A 27,278-nucleotide genomic window follows, 5' to 3' on the forward strand; every position below is an offset into this window, starting at 1 on the left:
TGGCGAGGCTGCGTGGCTATCAGCTGCTGTGCTCTTTTTATATCCTCAGCGTCCTTCAGTGTTGGCCCCTTTTGTTTGATAACATTTCAGCTTATCGCTGCTTTGTACTATCCCTTATCAAACAGTTTAAATAAAATAAAAATGAAAAATGCCACTCCTTTGTTTTTGACCCGGTGTTAATACTGATCGACTTCCCTCGTCTTATTAAAATGTCCCATGTTCGTGCCTTCTAGCGGGGTTCCCAATGTTCCTTTTGCAAGATTGACATGCAGATGTTTTAAAGAAGACTACATTAGGAGTATTACTGATAAAAATAAGAGCAGAAAGGGAAATAAAAGGAGTGAAGATTAAGAAAGAAATGTATAAAGTACAAGCTTTTGCCGATGATGTAGTTTTTATTATAGAAGACCCTGCAACATCAATTTTAAGATTAATAAATTTAATAGAAGAATACGGGAACGTCGCAGGTTTAAAAATAAATAAAGAAAAGACACAGATACTAACCAAAAATATGACAGAGACTCAGAGAAAATATTTAGAAAATAAAGAAGACTATCCGATTCTGCAGGCATAATTTTTCTCGCTTCCACAAATAAGTAAATAAACATGTCACGCTTCCAAGAGGATTGACACGTCTGTTTTACGGAAGAGTCCCCATTCTTCAAATTCCTTCTTCCCTCCTGGGACGTCACTACCCTTCTTGCAACAGATGTTATTACCAAATTCTCTTGTAAAAACTAGCATAATCGTACATGCAAAATTCTAAATGCCTGGGGGCTACTTTCTCCCAAAAGCAAGGAGCTTACGCTCTGTCGACACCCAAGGAAAAAGGTTTGCCATCACTGCCTTAGTTAGAACTGAAAAAAACCCTTCTTTGTAGGGAGTTGCAATCAAAACAAGCCTGCAAAGACTTAGGGCTGGGAAAAACCTTTCTTCAGAATAGCAATGAAAGATCCTGCAAGCTGGGAAAATCGTTAAGAGTTTGTTAGGGCTGGGGGGAAAAAACCTAGAAAAAGCTACATTCGGAGTATAAGATGCACCCAAATTTTGAGCCTCTTTTATGGGAGGGGAAAGATGTGTCTTGTACTCTGAAAAATACAGTAGTCCTCCACATACAACCACAATTGAGTCCAAGCAAGACAGTTGTTAAGTGAACTTAGTGCCCGGGTGTGTGTGCACACACGTACCGGCCAGCCACTTAAGTGGCCTGGCACACAGGTTGGGGATCCATGCTTTAGAGCATACAGGTAGTCCTGACTTACAACAGTTCGTTTAGCAACCGTTGGAGTCACTCCAAACAAGTCAATACCCACTGTGTTTGCTTTAGGTTTCTTGAAATCTCCTAAATGAAATGTACACTATAGATGAACTAAAATTGCCCTGCAGTTTACAGTTGTTTCCCTTATTTCCTTAGTGAGGGAACCAATACAGTGGTACCTCTACTTGCAAACTTAATTTGTTCCGTGACCAGGTTCTTAAGTAGAAAAGTTTGTAAGAAGAAGCAATTTTTCCCATAGGAATCAAGGTAAAAGCAAAATAATGCGTACGATTGGGGAAACCACAGGGAGGGTGGAGGCCCTGTTTTCTCCCAGGAGATTCCTAGAGAGGCCCCACGGAGGCTTCTCCCCACCTTTTCCGGCCCTGTTTCCTCCCAGGAGATTCCTAGAGAGGCCCCACGGAGGCTTCTCCCTGCCTTTTCCAGTTACAGTTGCAGAGGCTTGGGTTTGTAAGTGGAAAATGGTTCTTGAGAAGAGGCAAAAAAATCTTGAACACCCGGTTCTTATCTAGAAAAGTTCGTAAGTAGAGGCGTTCTTAGGTAGAGGTACCACTGTATTGTCATCGGTTGGGAGAACGCTAAGGGTCAAAAGTTTTTAAGAGTTACAGAGTCTTAAGCCTCCATTTTGCCCTTTCAACCACTTTTAACCTCTGAAAATTGAGATTTTCCAGTTTGCTTATGTTTTAAAGGCAAACAGGCTGTTTCAAGTCTTAACAAGTACAGTATAGCTAAAAAAACTCCCAAATAATCAGTTTTGGCCCTTCCACTTACACCAAACAATAAGAAGGAGAAAAAAAATAAGAGGTTGTGCAGAAAATGCTCATTTCTGATACACAAGATTTTCTAGGTACCCCAAAAATGGGAACCAAGGCTTGTGAAAGGTCTTCCCCCGTGCAACAATCTGTTTGCTAAAATTTGGGTGTTTGGGTTTTTTTAAAAAAATTGTGCATTTTGATTATCAGGTCTGTTAGTCAGTACAACTACCTGGGTTTTTGTTTTTGCAAACATACTTAAATTTGTTGAAAAATCTAAAACCAACTAAAGCAAATACTTTTGTTTAAACAAAACAAAACAATATCATGATGACACTGGTATAAATATTGAGGTTGAGGTTTTTATTTATTTTTTCTTCTTTCATTAGAGAATGAATCTTCTTTCTTTCCTTCCTTCCTTCCTTCCTTCCTTCCTTCCTTCTTTCTTTTGATATTCCTGTTTTCTGTTACCTCGGACAGAGTTTGATAGGCATTGAATTTAATGGTTGGAAATTGTAAACTTTTGATCCATTTTATCCTCCTGATGATGTTGTTGTAAATTTCCATTAGTTTGTGGCATGCTTCGTAGCTAAATGAAGATCATGTATTTGGGATCAGTGAGAAAATGTTTACAAAAGAAACTTTTTGGTGTTTAGGAGCTGTTATTGTCACATTAATTTACATGCAGCGAATGCAGGATTAGGAAATGTGTTTGACGTAAGTGTAACTGCATTTCTCCATAGTTTGGAACCGCGGTTGATAAATAAACTTGAGGGTTTAGGGATTGTAGAGAAGGCAACCCAGATGGCATGGATCTTATAATTATCTCAGGATGATTTCGTTTATTTTAAATGAGGGCTGGACAACTTCATTGTGGTTAGGACCCCTGTCTTGCTTCCCCCCAAAACCTAGATGTCATTGAGATATTAGAATTGCTGCTTTGGAGAAAAGGATTTGATGCAAAGCTTCATGTACCTATTTACCTGTTCATGGACTTCGGTGTAGTCGAATAAAATTCCGGATGAAATATTAAGCCCTATCAAGAAGGGGGTGGAGGGTTAACAATTGTGATTTTAAAAACTGTCCTATTTCTATGTCTGCCTCCTCTCTTTAGTCCTTGCTTTTATGATAGGTTGCTTTGTAATCAGTCCAAGTTACAACAGACTCCCCAAAAGCTACTTATGACCCAAAATCAAAATTCTGAAGGGTTTACAACAATTCGCCGTGGCCAACTCACAACGGCTAATTTGCTGTGACCAATTTGCCGCTGGACAATTCACTAATATCGAAGAAATTGTGTTATAGAATCATTAAAGAAAGAATGCAAAAGGAGGGTCAAAATGAAATGTGAATGACAAAAATTAAAATAATTTTAAAATTTATTTTAAATACCGTCTTTTTCAGAGTATGCATCCTTTTCCCTCTTAAAAGAGGCAGAAATTTCAGGTGCGTTTTATACTCTGAATGTGGCTTTTTTTTTTAAGCTTTCCCCCCGCAGCCGTAACTAGATGATTACATCTAGTGACGTCAAAGCTCAGCCCATGGAATTCCCTATTGGGATTCCCCACCTCCTTTCCAGCCTCCAGATAGGCCGAAAACGCCGCTGCCGATTGCAAAAACGGCGCTCCGCTGAGTGGCGGCGCCCAGCTGTAACCTTCTGAAACAGCCGGGCGCTTCTCGGCGGCCTCCGGAACCCAAACCCAAACTTCCAGGTTCGGCGTTTAGCAGAATGCCGAGAAGCCCCCCTGCTGTTTCAGAAGGTGACAGCCGGGTGGCGCCGCTTCTCGGCGGCCTCCCGAACCCGAAAAGTTCGGGTTTGGGTTCGGGAGAATGCGAAGAAGCCCCCCCGGCTGTTTTAAAAGGTGACAGCCGGCCGGCGGCGCCCAGCGGAGCGCCATTTTGCGATCTGTGGTGGGTTCGTAAGCCGAAAAAAGTTCGTAAGTAGAGGCAAAAAATTTCCGAACCCCGGGTTCATATCACGAGGGGTTCGTATCACGAGGCACCACTGTATTCTGAAATATGGGCACAATGGCACAGATGGATTGAGTGAAGAAATAGAAATAAAATGATCACAAAGGATACATAAAGATCTGTAAAATAAAGAATATAAATATGTAAATATGAATGATTTGAACAGGGATTTTGTGATTGTATGAAATAATATGAATGTTACTGTAATTAATTAATATGTTGATTGATTGATTGATTGATTGATTGGATTTGTATGCTACCCCTATCTGAGGACTCAGGGTGGCTCACAACATATCAAAACAACAAAACAATACATCTAAAAATACAATTAATATAGCTAAAAAGGACTTAAAAACTCTAATATAATTTAAAAATTATTATTATTATAGGATTTAATGAAATATCCGATGTAGCAATGCAGAAATAATGAATGTTTGCTGATACTATAATTTCTTTCCTTGTAAAAAAAAATAGAATGGAACGGAACAGAATAGAATTGTTTATTGGCCAAGTGTGATTGGCACACAAAGAATTTATCATGTGCGTATGCTCTCAGTGTACATAAAAGAAAAGATACATTTGTCAAGTACCATGAGATACAACACTTAATGATTGTCATAGGGTACAAATAAGCAATAAGAAAACAATCAGTATAAATCATAAGGATATAAGCAACAAATTAGATCTCGGAGCCTCCATTTTGCTTCTAGACATTCTCCCAAACGAACTTGCTCATCTGCTATGTAGTAGTAAACTACTATAAGGTTCTTCTGAAGACGTTCATGTCCTTCTGGTTTTGCCTGCTCAGATGTGCTTGGCAAACCGAGGAGAATGGAAGTGGATCTTGGCTGACAAAAGGGAGATATGGAAGTGATTGAGACACACCTTCGTTCTCCTCCAGGGTGTGCAAACTCCACGCTTGTTTTGACTCTTTCATCCCACGGAGAAGAACCGTGGAACACAGCAAACCCTAATTTCCACCCCACACTGGATTCCTTTCCGATGACTGCTTGTCATGTAGTCACAGGTGCACCGATTCACAGGAAGATTATAAGCACCGTCATGCTCTTCCAGGATTTTCCCGCCGGCTGGCGCCCCGCAGCTCTGGAATGCTAATTAAAGCCACGGCCTTACCTTTTATTCTTGGCAAGAATCACTGCCGCCGTCTTAGAGAATCGGCATTCCAGAACTTCCAAGATTGATTGCTGGGAAAAGTCTTGAATCGAGGCTGGCCCGCCTCTTTGGCGCTTGGCTTTTATGTAGGTAGTCTGGCCTCCAGCTTGTTGTGGTTTTGGCAAAGGTGGTTCCAGGGAAGCCTATGACGGTAGATGACAGCTTGGGGCAGGGTTGGTCCTGAGGTTTTGGGAAAGTTAATGATCAGCAATCTTATGATTAGAAAAGCAAACGTTGGCTTGGGTCTCATCAGTCTTGATGTTACAAGGATGGAAGGATTTAGGATAGAATAGTAGCAGCTGCAATTTTTTTTTCATATTCAGTTTCCATCTTAGAAATACAGATATTGGGGAAAAAGAATGGAATGGGATTGGGAATAGGAAATAGAAATATTATTATTATTATTATTATTATTATTATTATTATTATTATTATTATTATTTAGATTTGTATGCCGCCCCTCTCCGAAGAAGGGGAGAGGAGAGAAGAGATGGGAATGGGAATAGAATAGAATAGAATAGAATCTGGAAGGGACCTTGGAGGTCTTCTAGTCCAACCCCCTGCTTAAGCATGATGCGCTATACCAGTGATGGTGAATCTTTTTTCCCTCGGGTGCCAAAAGCGCACTATCGTCCCTGCGCGAGTGCCCACACCCATAATTCAATGCCTGGGGAGAGCAAAAATTGCCTCTCCTGTCCCCCTAAAGCCCTCTGTAGGCCATTTCCCAAATTCTGGTGGACCCTGTAGGCCCATTTTTCACCCTCCCCAGGCTCCAGAGGCTTCCCTGGAGCCTGGGGAGGGCAGAAACGTTTTTGGCTTCTGGGGAGGCTCCCCAGAAGCCAAAAATGCCCTCCCAGAGCCTCTGTACGAGCCAAAAATCAACTGGCTGGTGCGCACATGTGTGCTAGAGCTGAGCTATGGCAATGGCATGAGTGCCGTCAGATATGGCTCTGTGTGCCACCTGTGCCATAGGTTCACCATCACTGCCCTATACCAATGATGGCGAACCTTTTTTGGTTGTGTGCCAAAAGGGGTGGGTGTGCTAGCATGCGTGCATGTGCCCACACCCCTTTCCTCCACACACACACATGTGCAACCCCAGGCACGCTGCGCCCCACGCATACACACAGGCCTTTCTGAAGCCTAGTAGGTGAAAAAAATGCCCAAATGGGCAAAGCGGAAGTTCGGGAAAACTCACTTCCGGTTTGCTGTTGTGCTGTTTTTTGCACTCTGGAGGGTGCAGGGAAGCTTCCTGAAATCAGCACAATGGGCAAACTGGAAGTTTGGAAAGTGCACTTCCAATTTGCCCATTGTGCTGTTTGTTGCACTCTGGAGTGCAAAAAACAGCACAACGGCAAAATGGAAGTGCGTTTTTCCGAACTTCTGGTTTTTCCGTTGGGAATTTTTTCCCCCCTCTGGAACTTTTCCCAAGGCCGAAAACATGGCAAAGTCTTGCGTGCCCTCCAATATGGCTCTGCATGGCACCTGCGGCATGCGTGCCATAGATTCGCCATCACAGCCCTATCTCATTCCAGACAAGGCAGAATGGAAGGCTGAGTCAATTTTGAGCAGGTGAGAATCAAAACTGTTGAATTGCTGGCAGTCAGCAGAAGTAGCCAGCAGTACCGCATTCTAACCGCTGCGTGCACCACTACTCTATATGTTAGAACAGTGTTGGGAATCCCATGGGATGCTAGATACCCAATCCCCTTTAATTGCAGCTCTTTAGCTATGGGCAAAACTAAATTAAAAACCAGCCTTTTCCAGCTGGGCAGCTTTCAGATCCGTGAATTTGAGGCTTTCAGCAATGGCTATACTGGCCGAGGGATTGTTGTTCAAGTTAATGGTGTTGAAAAGCACAAGTCTGAAAAACTCGGATGCCTGGGATGCTCAGAAGCAAACCTATATATAACAATCACACCAGTGTTGGTTATGACCTTTAAAGCCCTTCATGGCACTGGATCAGAATATCTCCGAGACCGCCTGCTGCCGCACGAATCCCAGCGACCGATTAGGTCCCACAGAGTGGGCCTTCTCCGGGTCCTGTCAACTAAAAAATGTCGGTTGGCGGGCCCCAGAGGAAGAGCCTTCTCTGTGGCGGCCCCGGCCCTCTGGAACCAACTCCCCCCGGAGATTAGAACTGCCCCCACTCTCCTTGCCTTTCGTAAGCTCCTTAAGACCCACCTTTGTCGTCAGGCATGGGGGAACTGAGACATCTCCCCCGGGCATTTACAATTTATGAATGGTATGTCTGTATGTATGTTTGTTTAGAAAATGGGGTTTTTAAAATATTTTTAAATAGTAATTTAGATCTGTTGTAAATTGTTCTCACTTTGTTGTGAGCCGCCCCGAGTTTGCGGAGAGGGGCGGCATACAAATCTAAATAATAAATAAATAAATAAATCAGGAAGAGGGAGATTGTGATCCCGCTGTATAGAGCGCTGGTGAGACCACATTTGGAATACTGTGTTCAGTTCTGGAGACCTCACCTACAAAAAGATATTGATACAATTGAATGGATCCAAAGACAGGCTACAAAAATGGTGGAAGGTCTTAAGCATCAGGAAAGACTTAATGAACTCAATCTGTATAGTCTGGAGGACAGAAGGGAAAGGGGAGACATGATCAAAACATTTAAATATATTAAAGGGTTAAATAAGGTTCGGGAGGGAAATGTTTTTAATAGGAAAGTGAACCCAAGAACAAGGGGGCACAATCTGAGCTTAGTTGTGGGAAGGATCAGAAGCAACGTGAGAAAATATAATTTTACTGAAAGAGTAGTAGATGCTTGGAACAAACTTCCAGCAGACGTGGTTGGTAAATCCACAGGAACTGAATTTAAACATGCGTGGGATAAACATATATCCATCCTAAGATAAAATATAGGAAATAGTATAAGGGCAGACTAGATGGACCATGAGCTCTTTTTCTGCCGTCAGTCTTCTATGTTTCTATGTTTCTAAACATGAAAAAGGTTTCTTAGATGATGCCAGCATTGGTTTGAACCTTATTCTCTAGCCATAATCTGGATGTTTTAATCAATATCCCAGTTCTCCATCACAGACGTCGTACACAGCTATGGCTGAAATTAACTAGGAACATGTAACCTTCAATCCAGAGCCATTCCATTTTATAGAGTAAGAGGTAGTACTAAATCCCAGTACTAAAACCTACTACTGAACAATTTCATCAGAGAGAGCCATAAAATATTGCTAGCGGCTGTCAAAGCTGATATACAGAGGAGGCCAGGTATACTAGCCCTTGACTTGCAATCGCTATTGAGCCCTGGGTTTTAGTCACAAGTCATTTTGGTTGTTAAACGAGGTACCCATGTGTCCACCTTGCTCAACAACTGCCATCTGAGCTCTCCCCATTATAGTTGTTAAGCAGCCACATGAGTGGGTCTTAGGGCTGGGTGGGGGGAAATGATAGTGATGCCATTTCAGAGCACTGAGGCTCAGAGCTTTAAGTGTTTTTTAAAAAAAATCTAATGAATCCTCCTATTTTGTTAGCATTCTTCTTTCCAAATATTGTCTCCGCTACTGTTTTCACCAAGGGAAAGAAGGGAGGGGATGGATGGATGGATGGATGGATAGATAGATAGATAGATAGATAGATAGATAGATAGATAGATAGATAGATAGATAGATAGATAGATAGAGATACCATACCATACCGTAACACACCATACCATACCATACTATACCATACAGTGATAGATTCAGTGATAGATGGATTACAGGCTTATAGGTAGACAGAATGACAGGATGGGTGGATGAATAGATAGAGTGATTGATAGAGTGATAGATGGATTATTGGCATGTAGGCAGACAGAATGATGATGGGATGGATGGAGGGACATACGGACAGACAGACGGATACAATGATAGATGGATTATTGGCATGTAGGTAGACAGAATGACAGGATGGATGGATAGAGTGATAGATGGATTGTTGGCATGTAGATAGACAGAATGACAATGGATAGATGTACAGACAGACAGATACAGTGATAGATGGATTATAGGCATGTAGGTTGACAGAATGACTGGTTTAATGGATAGATGGATGGGTGGATGGATACCATACCATACCATACCATACATTACATACAGTGATAGATATAGTGATAGATGGATTATAGGCATGTAGGTAGTCAGAATGACAGGATGGATGGACGGACGGACGGACAGACAGACAGACAGACAGACAGATACAGTGATGTTGCAGTGTAGCATGCATGTTAGAATAGGATCATATTATATTATATATATCTGGACTTCTAGCATAAAATGACATTGCTCCCCTCACAGTGATAGATGGATTATAGGCATGTAGGTAGACAGAATGACTGGTTGAATGGATGGAGAGATACAGTAGGTAGATAGGTTGGTAGATGAGGGGAGGGGAAACTCCTCAGTGTCCTCGGAAATACACTTCAAACCCTCCATTTCCTCCATTTGGAAATTTTCCAGCTGGCTTTCCCAATAGCTTTCTGGGGAAGACAGCAGTGTAGATTGCTAATGACATTCAATGATAGCAAGGCTCTTGGCAATCACTTGTAATACAAACAGGTTGCCAAATGCCCAAAACATAGTGATGTGACTGGTGGAGGGTTTCATGACATTATACAACACCCAGAAGTGGTTTACATACCCTAATGGTCATTAAATGATGAGTCGTAGGTAGAAAGATAGGTAGGTAGGTAGGTAGGTAGAAAGATAGACAGATAGACAGATAGGTAGGTAGGTGGGTAGATAGATAGGCAGGCCGGTAGGTAGAAAGATAGATAGATAGATAGGTAGGTAGGTAGAAAGATAGACAGATAGACAGATAGGTAGGTAGGTGGGTAGATAGATAGGCAGGCAGGAAGGTAGATAGATAGGTAGGTAGGTAGAAAGATAGACAGATAGGTAGGTAGGTGGGTAGATAGATAGGCAGGCAGGTAGGTAGAAAGATAGATAGGTAGGTAGGTAGAAAGATAGACAGATAGATAGGTAGGTAGGTGGGTAGATAGATAGGCAGGCAGGTAGGTAGAAAGATAGGTAGGTAGGTAGGTAGGTAGAAAGATAGACAGATAGGTAGGTAGGTGGGTAGATAGATAGGCAGGCAGGAAGGTAGAAAGATAGGTAGGCAGGTAGGTAGAAAGATAGACAGATAGACAGATAGGTAGGTAGGTGGGTAGATAGATAGATAGGCAGGTAGGTAGAAAGATAGGTAGGTAGGTAGGTAGGTGGGTAGGTAGGTAGATAAGTAGATAGATAGACGGATAAGTAGGTAGGTAGGCAGACAGACAGATAGGTAAGTAAATAAGTAGATAGATAAGTAGGTAGGTAGGTAGATAAGTAGATAGATGGATGGACGGATGGACGAACAGACAGATTAGATAAGTAGATAGATTAGGTAGGTAGAAAGATAGGTAGGTAGGTAGGTAGGTAGGTAGAAAGATAGACAGACAGATAGATAAGTAGATAGATAAGTAGGTAGAAAGATAGACAGACATACAGATAGATAAGTAGATAAGTAGATAGATAAGTAGGTAGGAAGATAGGTAGAAAGATAGACAGACAGACAGACAGATAGATGATGGATGGATGGATAGTCAGACAGACAGACAGACAGACAGACAGACAGACAGACAGACAAACAACCATCTGAGAAATATCTGAAACATCTGAGTCCAACTCCCCCCGAGATCTGTACTGCCCCCACCCTCCTTGCCTTCCGCAAGAGCCTCAAGACTCACTTATGTCGCCAGGCCTGGAGCCATTAGATTCTTGGCCCCTGGCCGATGAATGGACTGAGAGAAACTGATTGAATGGGAACGACTGTTTTTTTTAGTGTTTTTAGTTTTATATTATATATTTAATTACTTGGACCCGAAATGTTATGTATTATTTTATTATATGTTGTGAGCCGCCCCGAGTCCTCGGAGAAATAAAGAACTACCCTGTCAGAACTGAAGAAGCTTCTTGGATGAGAAGCGAAACATCTTTAAAAAAAAAAAAACAGAGAAAAAGCCCGCCAAAAAAAGTCTAGTTGCCTCCTGAAAAAAAGCACCTTTGCGTCTATTCTGCCGAGGTTTCCTGTCCTCGGATCACCTTTCCTATCCTTATTTTTGCCCCTTCCTTCTTTTGGAAGCAACCCAGGAAATTCAAAGTCCAGGTTGCTTCGCTCTACCTTAGAGACCTCTGATCCTTCCCGCCCCCACATCCTTACACAAATACACACACACACACAAACATGTTCGTTGTATTTGGTCTGGGTTCACATGGCGCAAAACCATGGCTGGTGTGGATTCGTTCCACTCAGGCCTTGCACTTCTGCCCGTAGCAAAATCAGCAAAGTGGAATTGAAGTCTTGGCCGGCTTTATTTGCACAGAGATCTCTCTGAAGAGAGAATGGCCATAGGAAGAAACAAAACAAAACAAATACATTATTCATTGTATCCTTCAATTCCAAATAATTACCATTACTCAGATGCCTGGGTCCACGCTAGCTTATGTTGTCATAAATTTTGTGAGCCTCTTGAGTTGCTGTAAGACATTTGGCCCTTTATACTGTACGTATAATCGTTGACATACAGTGATAATTACAGAATAACAATCCCAAGCCTTTGCAGCAGTTAAACAGGCCACATAATAATAATAATAATAATAATAATAATAATAATAATAATAATAATAATAATAATAATAACAACAACAACAACAACAACAACAATAATAATAATAATTATTATTATTATTACGTCAATACAACACAGCAAACAAGATCACTATGCTGGATTTCGTATTTCATCACCAGTTGGGCGCTTCCCAAGCACCTAGGACTGCGTGATGTAGCAGCGAATTATGTTTGCCGATCCCAGTAAAGCAGCCTTTTGCAATTGACAGATGGAGATTTTGTCAATTCCACTGGTTTTCAAATGTCCGCTGAGATCCTATGGCACTGCGCCCAGCATGCCAAGTACCATTGGGACCACTTTCACTGGCTTATGCCAGAGTCGTTGCAGCTCGGCCAGTGAAAGTGGTCCCAGTGGTTATTATTATTATTATTGTTGTTATTATTGTTGTTGTTATTATTATTAATTATTATTATTCTGTGGCAAAGATGATCCACTGGAATCTGTGCCAGAACTACCATCTACCAGTGGCAAAGAAGAGCTGCAACGACTCTGGCACAAGCCAGTGAAAGTGGTCCCAGTGGTACTTGGCACGCTGGGTGCAGTACCAAAGGATCTCAGTGGACATTTGAAAACCATCGGAATTGACAAAATCTCCATGTGTCAATTGCAAAAGGCCGCTTTACTGGGATCGGCAAACACAATTCGCTGGTACATCACGCAGTCCTAGGTGCTTGGGAAGCGCCCGACTGGTGATGAAATACGAAATCCAGCATAGTGATCTCGTTTGCTGTGTTGTATTGCATAATAATGATGATGATGATGATGATGATGATGATGATGATAGAAAGGGACCCTGGAGATATTCTAGTCCAACCCCTGCTTAGGCAGGAAACCCTATACCACTTCAGACAAATGGTTATCCAAAATCTTCTTAAAAACTCTCAGTATTGGAGCATTCACAACTTTTGGAGGCAAGCTGTTCCACTAGTTAATTGTTCTAACTGTCAGGAAATTTCTCCTTAGTTTTAAGTTGCTTCTCTCCTTGTTTAGTTTCCACCCGTTGTTTTTTATCCTATCCTCAGGTGCTTTGGAGAATAGTTTGACTCCCGTTTCTTTGTGTCAATCCCTGAGATATTGGAACACCGCTATCATATGTCCCCTGGTCCTTCTTTTCATTAAACTAGACCAAGGGTTGGCATAATGACACGTGGACTTCAACCCCCAGAATTCCTGGGGAAGCATGATTAGCTCAGGAATTCTGGGAGTTGAAGTCCCCAAGTCAGAGTAGCTAGACATACCTGCAACCGTTCTTCGTGTTTTAGCCTCCAGTCCCCTAATCATCTTTGTTGTTCTTCTCTGCACTCTTTCTAGAGTCTCAACATCCTTTTTGCATCGTGGCGATCAAAACTGAATGCACTATTTCATGTGTGGCCTTACCAAGGCCTTATAAAGTGGTGTTAACACTTCATGTGATCTTGATTCTATCCCTCTGTTAATGCAGTCTAGAAGAACTGTTGGTTTTTTTTGGCAGCTGCTGCATACGGCTGGCTCATAACCAGACTCTTTATCTTAGGCCTTTTTTGCAGCAGCAGCAGTAATTAAGTGAATGCTGCAGCTGGTAAGTGAATCAGTTTTACCCAGTTTGTATTTTCTCCCTCAGAAACTGGAATTAAATGTCGGAACCCATGAAAGACATGTTGAAAATCAAAATCATGTAACTGCAGGATACCCAGAGCCCCAAATGCAACCGCGACTGCAGAGTGCTCTAACTTTGAATGTTTGTAATGAGTAGCTTCTGTTGTAACTTCAACTGGTCACTAAGTGATCAGTCGTAAGTGGAGGACTACCTATTTTATTTACCTTAAATCACACAGTGCATTAAGCGGTAACCTACTGAACATTTCTCTCTTTAAAAAATACCAAAGCTTTCTACTAGCCCTGAATGATAAATAGTCATACGGCTAATGAAATAAAAGTCTTTTGAAGTACCATACATTTGTTAAATGTGAATCAAGTAGCTAATTTTGCTAAACAAAATGTAATGGATAGAAATGTTTGTGCATTGCAAACACCAGTGCGTCATTGGAGAAGGAGCATATAAACAAGAAAAAAATGTCTAGTAGCCTCTTTTCCAATTAACCAGTTTTATGAAAAGGCAGAAAGTTTCTACAAGCTCTAGTCTCTGCATTGGAAATACAGGAAGTCCTCAACTGGGACCAGAACGGAGCTCAAAATTTCCATTGCTAAGTGAGAAATTTGTTCAGTGAGTTTTGTCCCATTTTATGATGTTTCTGGCCGCAGTTGTTCAGTGGATCACTGCAGTTGTTTGAGTCAGTAATGTGTTAGTTAAGTGTTGACTTTGCTTGTCAGAGGGTTGGAAAAGGGGATCACACGCCAATCGTCATAAATGTGAGTCAGTTGTCAGGCATCTGAATTTTGATTGCCTGACCGTGGGAACGCTGCAATTCTTATAGTAGATGTGAAAAGTGGTCATAACCATAAAAATGGACTTGACTACTGCAATGAGCTCTACATGGGGTTACCCTTGAAAAGCGTTCAGAGACTTCAGCTAGGGCAAAAGGCAGCTGCGCGAGCAATTATGGGAGTACCAAGGTACACGCATATAACACTGATGCTTTGCGAGCTGCACTTGTTGCCGGTTGGTCTCTGAACGCAATTCAAGTTGTTGGTTATCACCTATAAAGCCCTTCATGGCTTAAACCAGATTACCTTCGGGACCGCTTTCTGCCACATACCACCCAATGACCAATAATAACCCACAGAGGTTGCCTTCTCCGGGTCCTGTTAGCCAAACAAGGTCAGTTGGCAGGTCCCGGAGGGAAGTCTTCTTGGTGGCCCCAACCCTATGGAACCAACTGCCTCTGGAGATTCATATTCTCCCCACCTTGCCAGCCTGCTGTAAAGGCCTGGCTGTTCTAGCAGGCCTGGGACTGTTGAATGAGGAATGTTAGTTTGAGTGTGTGTGTTTTAACTGGGGCTATTAATGAATGTTTTTATTGTTTTAGAATCTGTTTTTACTGTTTTATAAATTATTTTTATTTGCTGGAAGCCGTCCAGAGTCCTTCGGGAGTTGGGTGGCATATAAATACAGTGGTACCTCTACTTACGAACTTAATTCGTTCTGTGACCAGATTTTTAAGTAGAAAAGTTTGTAAGAAGAAGCAATTTTTCCCATAGGAATCAATGTAAAAAGAAAATGCGTGCGATCGGGGAAACCACAGGGAGGATGGAGGTCCTGTTTCCTCCCAGGAGATTCCTAGAGAGGCCCCACAGAGGCTTCTCCCCATCTTTTCCGGCCCTGTTTCCTCCCAGGAGAGTCCTAGGGAGGCCCCACAGAGGCTTCTCCCTCCCTTTTTCTGTTTTCAGTTTCGGAGGCTTGGGTTTGTAAATGGAAAATGGTTCTTGAGAAGAGGCAAAAAAATCTTGAACACCCAGTTCTTATCTAGAAAAGTTTGCAAGTATAGGCATTCTGAGGTAGAGGTACTACTGTATGTGTAATAAATAAATAATAAATAAATAAGTCACTTTTTTTCTGCATTGGTTGCCGATCAATTTCCGGTCACAATTCAAAGTGTTGGTTATGACCTTTAAAGCCCTTCATGGCACTGGACCAGAATATCTCGGAGACCACCTTCTGCCGCACGAATCCCAGCGACCGATTAGGTCCCACAGAGTGGGCCTTCTCCGGGTCCCGTCAACTAAACAATGTCAGTTGGCGGGCCCCAGGGAAGAGCCTTTTCTGTGGCGGCCCTGACCCTCTGGAACCAACTCCCCCCGGAGATTAGAACTGCCCCTACTCTCCTTGCCTTTCGTAAGCTCCTTAAGACCCACCTTTGTCGTCAGGCATGGGGGAACTGAGACATCTCCCCCGGGCATATACAATTTATGAATGGTATGTCTGTCTGTATGTATGTTTGTTTAGAAAATGGGTTTTTAAAAAAATATTTTTAAACTGTAATTTAGATTTGTTGTAAATTGTTTCACTTTGTTGTGAGCCGCCCCGAGTCTGCGGAGAGGGGCGGCATACAAATCTAAATAATAAATAAATAAATAAATAAATAAATAAATAAATAAATAATGATGTCGTAACGAAAGGAACTGTTGTAGGTCGAGGACTGATTGTATGCAAAGAAGAGGGAGCAGTTTAGATCAGTGTTTCCCAACCTTGGCAACTTGAAGATATCTGGACTTCAACTCCCAGAATTCCCCAGCCAGCATTTGCTGGCTGGGGAATTCTGGGAGTTGAAGTCCAAATATCTTCAAGTTGCCAAGGTTGGGAAACACTGGTTTAGATGAATGTTCCTTTCTCCTCATAAACATACCCCCTTTTCATAGTTACGAGACTTTGCACCACCAAAATTGTCGTCTTTTTTGCTGGCAATGCTTTTTTTCTCTCCTTCGAATGAAAGCTTCGTTTGAACGTCATTTAATCTTTAATCATAATCACACTCACACACACTCACACACACACACCCTGGGTGCATTGGGTGCATTGAAAGAATGATGATGATGATAAATAGCTGCCTTGCACTCGGGCGTGTATACCAAGGATCAACAGATCTACCTGCTTTGCCTTCTATGCCCATACAAACGGGACTGTGTTATGTAAACAGTCCTTGAATTAAAAAGTTACCATGCTGAGGATAAAGTGCAAATTCCACAACACAGAGACACACACAGCCTGGCCAGTTGTCTCATTTGCTTTTGTTTTTTTTCTCTCCATCTCGGTGATAACTGGAATCAAAGTAGCCTGGTGGTCCCTTTTCTAACCAAGCAACAGCATTTATATACCGCTTCACAGTGCTTTACAGCCCTCGCTAAGCATTTTACAGAAACTGAGTGTATTGCCCCCAACAATCTGGATCCTCATTTTACTGACCTTGAAAGGATGGAAGGCTGAGTCAATCTTGACTAATCAATATTAGTCTAATCAATACTATACTATCAATCAATATTATACTACCAATATCCATCCATCTATCCATCTATCCATCTATCTATCTATCTAACTATCCATCCATCCATCCATCCCAGGAGTAGACAAAGTTGGTCTGTCTGTCTGTCTGTCTGTCTAAATGTATCTTTTTCTTTTATGTACACTGAGAGCATATGCACCAAGACAAATTCCTTGTGTGTCCAACCACACTTGGCCAATAAAGTATTCTATTCTATTCATCCATCTATCTTATCTACACTGCTCAAAAAATAAAGGGAACACACAACACAATATAAATCCAAGTAAATCAAACTTCTGTGAAATCAAACTGTCCACTTAGGAAGCAACACTGACTGACAATCAATTTAACATGCTATTGTGCACATTCAATTTTGTACGGAACAAAGTATTCAATGAGAATATTTCATTCGTTCAGATCTAGGATGTGTTATTTGAGGGTTCCCTTTATTCTATATTATACTGCATAAACCAGGGGTGCCTTATCAGGGTTGTGTTTGACCTTGGGGTGGGTGTGGCCAGCTCGACGTCACTCATGTTGGGGGTGCCTGTGGCGGCCCAGGCGCTGTGCCAGTGAAAACGGAGCTCAGGAGAGCCGCTCATTGCATTCGCCAGTTCCATTTATGGCTGTGATGGCCTCTTGCAACCCTCTGCCAGTGAAAATAGAGCTCGGGAGGGCCACACACATTCCTTTGCTGGATCCGGTCCCATGGGCCGGATCTAAGCATTCTGCAGGCTGGCTCCGGCTCCTGGGCCTTGAGTGTGATACTCCTGGCATAAGCGTTTGTGATCTCATTTGTGTAGAGTGTCTAGACCAGAGTTTGTGGGAATTGAAGTCCACACAACTTCAAATTGCTTGGGACCTCGTTGAAATGTCGCCAGGAGTCTCTGAAACTTACACGGGAAGAAACCCAAATAGGCCAAGACCTTCATGCTTGTACCTGTAAAAATCTATAAAAACACACACACAATATACAGTGATACCTCATGTTACAAACGCCTCGTCATACTAACTTTTCGAGATACAAACCCGGTGTTTAAGATTTTTTTGCCTCTTCTTACAAAATATTTTCACCTTACAAACATGCCGCCGCCACTGGGTGCCCTGCCTCTGGACTTCCTTTGCCAGTGAAGCACCCGTTTTTGCGCTGCTGGGATTCCCTTGAGGCTCCCCTCCATGGGAAACCCCACCTCCGGACTTCCGTGTTTTTGTATGCTGCAGGGGAATCCCAGCAGGGGAATCTAGCAGCGCAAAAACGGGCGCTTCGCTGGCAATGGAAGTCCGGAGGTGGGGTTTCCCATGGAGGGGAGACTCAGGGGAATCACAGCAGCTTCAGCTGGCAAAAGGGGTGAATTTTGGGTTTGCACGCATTAATGGCTTTTCCACTGATTCCTATGGGAAACATTGTTTCATCTTACAAACTTTTCACCTTAAGAACCTCGTCCCGGAACCAATTAAGTTTGTAAGACAAGGTATCACTGTATATGTCGAGTCACCCTGGTTTATGGAAGGAGCATACAGCTTTTTTATAGCCGACAACTATAATCTATAAATGTAATATATTTTTGCTGATATTCCTAATTTCTTTTCATTATCAGCAAAATATGGAACATACATACATAAATACATTCATACATGTAAAATAAAAATATAGGGCCTTTAAATTTAAAAGTACCTTGCAATCCCAGAAGCCGTGGTGAGAGCATATATTGCAAGCAAACTCACTGCTCACTGCCAGCAGTTCGATCCTGACTGGCTCAAGGTTGACTAATTTCTCATTAGCGAGGGTGATGATTTCTTAAAATAAACTGATCTTATGCTAGAAGCTGTGATTTATGTTTCTCACTTTTCTCTTTCCCCCCAGTTATCTAAGAAGATCAAACTCATGAAGCTATCTTTTATATCGAATTCCTGGATTGTATTTGGGGGTTTTTTTTAACTGAAAATGAGAAGAACTTTGACTGGATGGTTGTGTCGGCCTTTTCAAAACGATCGTTCATAAGGATGGAGTGGACCACCAACCATAACAGCTTCCAAGAAAAACAAGGAGCTGAAGGAAGGAAGGAAGGAAGGAAGGAAGGAAGAAAGAAAGAAAAGAGCCCATTTAGAACCCAAGGAACATGGAAATAATCCAGAGAGTGATTGACATAAAAAGCAGAACCAAAATGGAGCACCTGCAAATTGTGATGCAAATATTTTGGACTTGAGGACAAAAAAATAGGAACACAAGGTAACTAATTCAAGCTCTTCTTTGTTGATCACCCAACCTTGTATATCACTTCATTAGTGTTACCTTAATGGAGATTCAGATGTATTGCGATTGTGAGTACTACAACACAGGAGGCTTTTAAGAAAGATTGGACCAGTTGTCTGAAATGATCTAGTACATGTTCTGGTTTCTGGTAGAAATTCAGCAAGTGCAAATAACTTTTATCAAACACATTATTTCATAAACAAAGAAACTCCATTTTATTCTCTTCTCTTCCGGTTATACACACATTTCATCCTGGCGTATCTCTCCTGGCTCTAATCTCTCTTAATTGCATTCCTTACATTCCTTCTCCTGCTCTGCTAGACAAGATTTATTTCGTAAAAGCATGCTCACTAAAAAACAGCAGACAGACAGTTAATCACACAGAATTTTTGGCTTACTTGGAGAGTGGCATAAAAAATCAACATCCTTTTGTTCCGCAATGTTGAAACTCCACCCTTCTTCTTTACTAGTCCCATGACGTGCCAATTACCTCACTGAATTATTTAACCCATTCATCTCCTTAATATCTTCTTCCAGACCTTTGCTCTCTACGTTTCTGAATTCTTCTGAATTTAGGATTAACCCAGCGTGCCTCTAATTCTCCCTCACTAGATCCTGAACTCATAGCCCCATCCTGTGGCTGGCCTCCCACCTGTTCTACTACCTGTAACCCCGGGGGCCCCACTACTTTATAAACACTATCTGAATCTGAGTCCTCAATATATATTCATCATCCTCCAACTGATCAAGAGTATGTACAACAGTACAGTGATGGGGAACCTCTGGCACAGGTGCCACACAGAGCCATATCTGCTGGCATGTGAGCCGTTGCTCTAGCTTGCTCCAATGTGCATGTGTGTGCCGGCCAACTGATTTTTGGTTCACACAGAGGCTCTGGGAGGAGTTATTGGCTTCCAGAGAGCCTGGGAGGGGGAGGCGTTTTTACCCTCCAGGGAAGCCTTTGGAGCCTGGGGAGGGTGAAACACAAGGCTACTGGGCCCACCAGAAGTTGGGAAACAGGTAATTTCCAGCCTCCAGAGGGCTTCTGGGGGGGGTGGAGGATGCTGTTTTTTCTGTCCACAGGCGTTGAATTATGGGTGTGGGCACCATTTTGGCACCCAAGGAAAAAAAGGTTCACCATCACTGATATACAGAGGGTGGACAAAATAATGGAAACACTTGGACTTTTTGGTATAATGTTTGAACATGTTCAAATCAATCAAAACTTGTCATATTTTAATGTTTTTTTAAATTCTGTTATGTGATATATTTTTTAAACCTTTTTAAACAAAATTTAAGGATATTGGTTATAACCTAGAAATGGCAGACCTCTCAGACTTTCAAAGAGGCCAAATTGTTGGTGCTCGAATGGCAGGCGTCAGTGTAACAGAAAGTGCCTGAATGTTTGGCGTTTCAAGAGGTCATGTCTCAAAAGTAATGACTGCTTTTGAAAGAGAAGGGAAAATGTCGTCAGCCAAGCACAGGTCTGGTCGAAAATCGAAGTTGTCTTGAGAGAGACCGTCGGGCTCTAAAGCGAATTGTTAGAGCAGATCGCAAGACTGCAGCTCCTAAAATCACTGCAGAGCTCAATAGACCTACAGAACCCAATTTCCACAAAAACAAATCTGGATTCCATGGAAGAGCTGCAAGGTGTTTCCATTTTTGTGTCCACCCCCTGTAGGATCTTCATGGCATCGGACCAGAATATCTCCGGGACCGCCTTCTGCCACACGAATCCCAGCGACCGGGTAGGTCCCACAGAGTTGGCCTTCTCCGGGTCCCGTCGACTAAACAATGTCGTTTGGCGGGACCCAGGAGAAGAGCCTTCTCTGTGGCGGCCCCGACCCTCTGGAACCAGCTCCCCCCGGAGATCAGAACTGCCCCCATCCTCCTTGCCTTTCGTAAAGATCTTAAGATCCATCTCTGCCGTCAGGCATGGGGGAACTGAGACATGTCCCCCAGGCCTATACAGTTTATACATGGTATGTTTGTGTGTATAGGCCTGGGGGTGTTTGTGTGTGTTTTTTAAATTATTAGATTTGTTCTTACATTGCCTTTGTTATTGTTGTGAGCCGCCCCAAGTCTACGGAGAGGGGCGGTATACAAATCTAATTAATAATAATAATAATAATAATAATAATAATAATAATAATAATCTCATGCTTGTGCAAGGGGTTTGACTGGAAGACCTCCAAGGTCCCCTCTCTCAACTCTTGTTATTCTGGCTTTCCAATAGAGACATGCCTACTCATTACATCCAGTACTTCACTGGGTTCTTGGAGAACTTTCAGCTATGGAAAGCTTTGCCAAATGTGGCATGGGTCAAGCTGAAACAAAATGACCTTAAAGACCTCGGGGGTGGGAAAAAAAGCATGGATTTCAGATAGAAGCAGCCCGGGTTTTCTTAGCCCAAGTTGCCGTTGCAATTACGGTGTTCTGGTTAACGTTTAAAATGCTAGCTCTGTGCAGACATGTTGCAGTGAAAAGACAGCCCCCCTCCCCGTTTAAACCTGAGTTACGCACTGAAAGGTTAATCAGTTCGCTTGTTGTCTACCAAGCAACTTGTCACAGCTGATCCTAGCAAATGGTTTGGTGGTGAAGCCATTACTCCATTAATAGGTTTCAGGGAAGGCCTGAAAGATGTGTTCAGACATAAGCAAAGCTCTGTGGGGTGTGGAAGGGGGGAGGAAAAGGGTATTGGAGTCCTCTGTTTGGGAGAGGAGAAACAATTTCACCTGCACCCCCAAATCTTCAGTGTTTGAGTGCCTTGTTCTCAAACATTTCAGGTGTCAGGCCGAAGCTGGAATCCTTGGAGGTTTTGGCCTGCCAAATTATGCTATGTTCTTTTTGAATGTGGGAACTTGGAGAGGTGGGTGGTGGTGGTTGCATGCCATGACCCATTCCTTTTTAAGTTCTCAAGGTCAGCCTTTGTTCAGCATCTGGCCGGAAGCTGCTGGGAGTTGTAGGATACGCTGGCAGAAGAATGTATGGTTCATGTGATGGGCTTGTGGGAGGAGATGCAAGGAAATGAACTCTAACCTGGGTGGAGATACCCTCTTAACTTTAGATTCGGGTTTCTCCTGTTGTGCTAACATGGCCCTGTTAGTTTCAAATGAGTGCTAGGTGTGCATATCCTCATAGTTTTGTTTGTTAAGATAACAAGATATGGTTTGATAAAGGTTAGTACAGTGGTACCTCATGATATGAACCCCTCGTGATACGAACCCTTCATGATATGAACCCGGGGTTTGGAAATTTTTTGCCTCTTCTTACGAACTTTTTTTGGCTTACGAACCCACCGCAGATCGCAAAATGGCACTCCGCTGGGCGCCGCCACCCAGCTGTCACCTTTTAAAACAGCTGGGGGGCTTCTCGGCGTTCTCCCGAACTCGAACTTTTCACGTTCGGGTTCGGGAGGCCGCCGAGAAGCGCCGCCGCCCGGCTGTCACCTTCTGAAACAGCCGGGCGCTTCTCGGCGGCCTCTGGAACCCGAACCTGAACTTCCGGGTTCGGCGTTCAGGAGAACGCCGAGAAGCCCCCCGGCTGTTTTAAAAGGTGACAGCTGGGTGGTGGCACACAGCAGAGCGCCATTTTTTTTTTTTTTTCCCCCTTTGCATGCATTAATCGCTTTTACATTGTTTCCTATTGGAAACAATTTTTCGTCTTACGAACTTTTCGCCTATCGAAACTACTTCCGGAACCAATTAAGTTCGTAAGACGAGGTATTACTGTATATCAATAGCGATGAAGTACTATGCATATTTTATCTTTATAGTCAATATCAAAAGTTATGTTCATAGGGTTTGGTATTTGTCTTCAGGTTGTCATGATCAATACCTTTTAGGGAAGAAACTATAAAGTTATTTTCATTTCGTATTGAAGGTGGGGTTGTTACTAACTTTTTCTTCTTATTTAATGGTAGTTAAGTGGGTTTTTTTAGCCAATGATACAATTTCTCCCAAGCCCTGTAGAAGTCAGATTCATTCATAATTTGTATCTCCATTATCAATTTGGACATTTCTGTGCATTCCATGATTTTAATTAAGAGGTTTAAGGTAGTTGGAGTTTTTTTCTTGCTTCCAAAACTGCGCATACACAATTCTCGCTGCAGTAATACTCTATATTTGGACTGAATCCTGGGAATGAAATAGCGGGTGGTTGGAAGCCCCGAATTCCAATCCTGGTCACAGGGAGCGTGTTAAAAGACCCTCGCTTCGACTATTCCTGAATATCCGGGATGAATTATAAGCGATCATACCTGGAAGATCTTCCGTTGCTGTTGTGCACTGTTTTCCTTTTAACGGGATACCGTATCGGCTCAGGGCCTGTAGTTGGCTTTTCCCCAGCTGCTTAAATTGGAGCAGTCCTTGGGCTTAAGTGTGAAAGGTGTGGACACAGTTTGTGTGCTCAGTGCTGTCCAAGAAACAGCGTGCAATTTGGCCCTCTTCCCATCCCATCGAATCAGCGGTCCTTAATTATTTTCAGCGCAGGGCCTCTGACTTGGTTCATTCCTTTGCTCTCCTTGCCTTACAGGTACCTCGCCATCTGCCTGATAGAGATACTTGCTTGATGGGGCTAAAATTACCCTGTGAGGGATGACATTTCTTAGCCCGGCCTTTGCTGACTCAGAAAGAGCTGAGGGTAGATGGGAAAACGGAGCTCCTGCCAAGTTTCGGGGGGGGGGGGGGGGGAAGTAGGCTCATGGGCAGCCTTGGGAATGGCATGGCTAGCAATAGAATTTAGACATCCATATCGCTTTTTTGTGTGTGAATAGAGTAGAATTCTTTATGGGCCAAGTGTGATTGGACACACAAGGAATTTGTCTTGGTGTGTATGATACATTTGTCAACAACAACAATAATAATAATAATAATAATAATAATAATAATAATTGAAACAATCGATCACATACTCAGCTGCTGCAAAAAGATTGCACAGACTGACTACATGATGCTGTGGCGCAGATGACAGATGGAGATTTTGTCAATTCCATTAAATTATTATTATTATGTCAATACAACACAGCAAACAAGATCACTATGCTGGGTTTCGTATTTCGTCACCAGTCGGGCACTTCCCAAGCACCTAGGACTGTGATGTAGCGGCGAATTATGTTTGCCGATTCCAGTAAAGCAGCCTTTTGCAATTGACAGACGGAGATTTTGTCAATTCTGATGGTTGATGATCCACTGGAACTTGTGCCAGAACTACCATTTACCAGTGGCAAAGAACTGGTGGGATCATAAGCCCGAAAAAGTGGTCGAAAATGAAGCAAGCAAAACTACTGTGGGACTTCCGACTTCCGACTGACTGAATTCTGAAACATAACACACCAGACATCGTGATCGTAGAGAAAAAGAAAGTATGGATCATCGACATCGTAATCCCAGGAGACAGCAGAATTGAGGAGAAGCAGCTAGAGAAATTAGTGAAATACAAAGATCTAAAAATCGAGCTGCAACGATTCTGGCACAAGCCAGTGAAAGTGGTCCCAGTGGTACTTGGCATGCTGGGCATAGTGCCAAAGGATCTCAGTGGACATTTGAAAACCATAGGAATTGACAAAATCTCCATCTGTCAATTGCAAAAGGCCGCTTTACTGGGAACAGCAAACAATTTGCTGCTTGGGAAGTGCCCGACTGGTGATGAAATACGAAATCCAGCATAGTGATCTCGTTTGCTGTATTGTATGCTGCCATTTTGGAACCAACTGCCCCCAGAGATTAGAATTGCCCCCACCCTCCTTGCCTTTCGTAAGCTACTTAAAACCCACCTCTGCCGCCAGGCATGGGGGAATTGAGATACTCTTTCCCCCTAGGCCTTTACAATTTTATGCATGGTATGTCTGTATGTATTTTTGGGTTTTATATTAATGGGTTTTTAATCGTTTTTAGTATTGGATTATTATTGTACGCTGTCTTATTATTGCTGTTAGCCGCCCCGAGTCTCTGGAGAGGGGCGGCATACAAATCCAATAAATAAATAAATAAATAATAAATAAATCTTCTCCCAAGACTTGGGGCGGCTCACAACAACAATAACAATGCAATATAATACAAGCCTAATATTACTAAAAACAATCAATACTACACAAACCATGTGGTACCACACTTAATGATTGTCATAGGGGTCAAATAAGAAATGAAGAAATAATCAATATTAATAAAAATCTGAAGGATTCAAGCAACAAGTTACAGTCATACAGTCCTAAGTGGGAGGAAAAGGACTTAGTAAAAGGTTTGACAGTGTTGAGGGAATTATTTGTTTAGCAGAGTGATGGCGTTTGGGAAAAACTGCACTTGTGTCTAGTTGTCTTGGTGTGCAGTGCTCTGTAGCGACATTTTGAGGGTAGCTGTTGAAACAATTTGTGTCCAGGATGCGAGGGGTCAGTAAATATTTTCCCTGCCCTCTTTTTGACTTGTGCAGTCTACAGGTCCTCAATGGAAGGCAGGTTGGCAGCCATTGTTTTTTCTGCAGTTCTGATTCTCCTCTGAAGTCTGTGTCGGTCCTGTTGGGTTGCAGCACCAAACCAGACATTATAGAGGTGTTTCAGTAGTGCTTTTCAGCCCTCTCTGAATGGTTTAGACACTCAGCCTCTTGCCCCCAACAATCTGGGTCCTCATTTTACCCACTTTGGAAGGATGGAAGGCTGAGTCAATCTTGAGCCTACTGAGATTTCATCTGCCAAACTGCTGGCAGCTGGTGACCATGAGAAATAGCTTGCAGTACTGCACTCCAACCACTAGGTTTAGATGTGACTCGGGGGCCATAAAATGCCCCGATTTGTTGTAGTTCCATAATAAGGAAAGGGAATCTCAGTGAGATATTTTGTGCTGATTGATGGAAGGAGAAAATTCTTCCCCATTCTTGTTATCTCTCCCCTCTCCCTCTTTTTTTCTGAAAAAAACCCCCAAAACCCTAGCATGCAGGTTTATTCTAGTACCTTGACTTTCCTAACCGGATCTCAGGCGACTGAACGTGTTTAATGAAAATGATAGTGTGTGAATGAGTCAGATTTTCTCTTTTCTTGTTTTAAAAAATCTTTCCCTCACACTATGTAGATGCAGAATAGTTGGGGAAATGGGTTCTCAGGCGTAGTACGAAGGAATTACCAAGCCTCTTTCCTGTGGGTGTATGTAAAAATTCAAACCGGTTGGGGAAAATGACAGCAGCTAACCTTTCCGTACCACCAGAAACACGTAGGAAACCCCAAGCGTGCAGCTTCCACCACAGGCGACCAAAAAATAATTTAAATTTTTTTTAGAATGTGTAAATTTTGCAAGAGAAACCTGTTTCTTGTTTCTAGGGCTATTAAAAAAGTTTGTGGCCAAAAAGGACCCATACACTTTTTTCTTTCTTTCTTTCTTTCTTTCTTTCTTTCTTTCTTTCTTTCCTTCTTTCTTTCCTTCTTCCTTCCTTCCTTCCTTCCTTCTTTCTTTCCTTCTTCCTTCCTTCTTTCTTTCTTTCTTTCTTTTCTTCTTCCTTCCTTCCTTCTTTCTTTCCTTCTTCCTTCCTTCCTTCCTTCTTTCCTTCCTTTATTTTGAATTTTTAATAATTTTATTAGGAAGGTTAAGTTCATATACATTCTTAAAAAAAACATGAATACACACAAACCTTTATTTTTTGATTTGATTTGATTTGATTTATATGCCGTCCCTCTCCAGGGACTTGAGGCAGCTTACAACATATAAAAAGAACAATACAATACAAATCCTAAATCCAATTAATATAAACCCCACTTATCTAATCTAAAATCCCCATTATATTAAAAACCAATCATTCCCACTCAAAAACAACAACAACAACATACATATCATTCGTCGGTCAGGGGCTAGAGTCTAATGGCCCCAAGCTTGGCAGCATAGATGAGTCTTTAGACTCTTACAGAAGGCGAGGAGGGTGCGGGACAGTATGAATCCTTGCAGGGAACTGATTCCAGAGGGCCGGGGCCCCTACAGAGAAGGCTCTTCCCCTTGGTCCTATCAAGTGACATTGCCTAGTTGACGGGACGTGGAGGAGGCCGACTCAGTGGGACATAACTGGTCGCTGGGACTCATCTTATTACTTAGCACAGGGATCTCCAAACTTGACAACTTTTAAGACTTGTGGACTTCAACTCCCAGAATTCTCCAGCCAGCTAAAGTTGCCAAGTTTGAAGACCTCTGACTTAGTGGGGAGGAAAGGAAGGATACACCACAGCAAAATTTTGAGGTCCAGTTCCTGTTACCTTCTGATGAGACGGATTTAG

At 42.5% G+C, this 27,278-nt stretch overlaps 1 long non-coding RNA gene across 1 annotated transcript in view; it reads left to right on the top strand.

Moving 5' to 3' along the window:
- The window catches only part of LOC139165997 (uncharacterized), a 153,827-nt gene that overhangs the window by 104,126 nt on the left and 22,423 nt on the right, over positions 1-27,278 (top strand). The window contains exon 4 of the long non-coding RNA XR_011558862.1: positions 18,641-19,006. This is a non-coding gene — a long non-coding RNA (uncharacterized lncRNA). The remainder of the gene's footprint in view (positions 1-18,640; positions 19,007-27,278) is intronic.

The sequence above is a fragment of the Erythrolamprus reginae genome, chromosome 3, assembly GCF_031021105.1.
Source record: "Erythrolamprus reginae isolate rEryReg1 chromosome 3, rEryReg1.hap1, whole genome shotgun sequence".
In the NCBI taxonomy this organism is placed as follows: domain Eukaryota; kingdom Metazoa; phylum Chordata; class Lepidosauria; order Squamata; family Dipsadidae; genus Erythrolamprus; species Erythrolamprus reginae.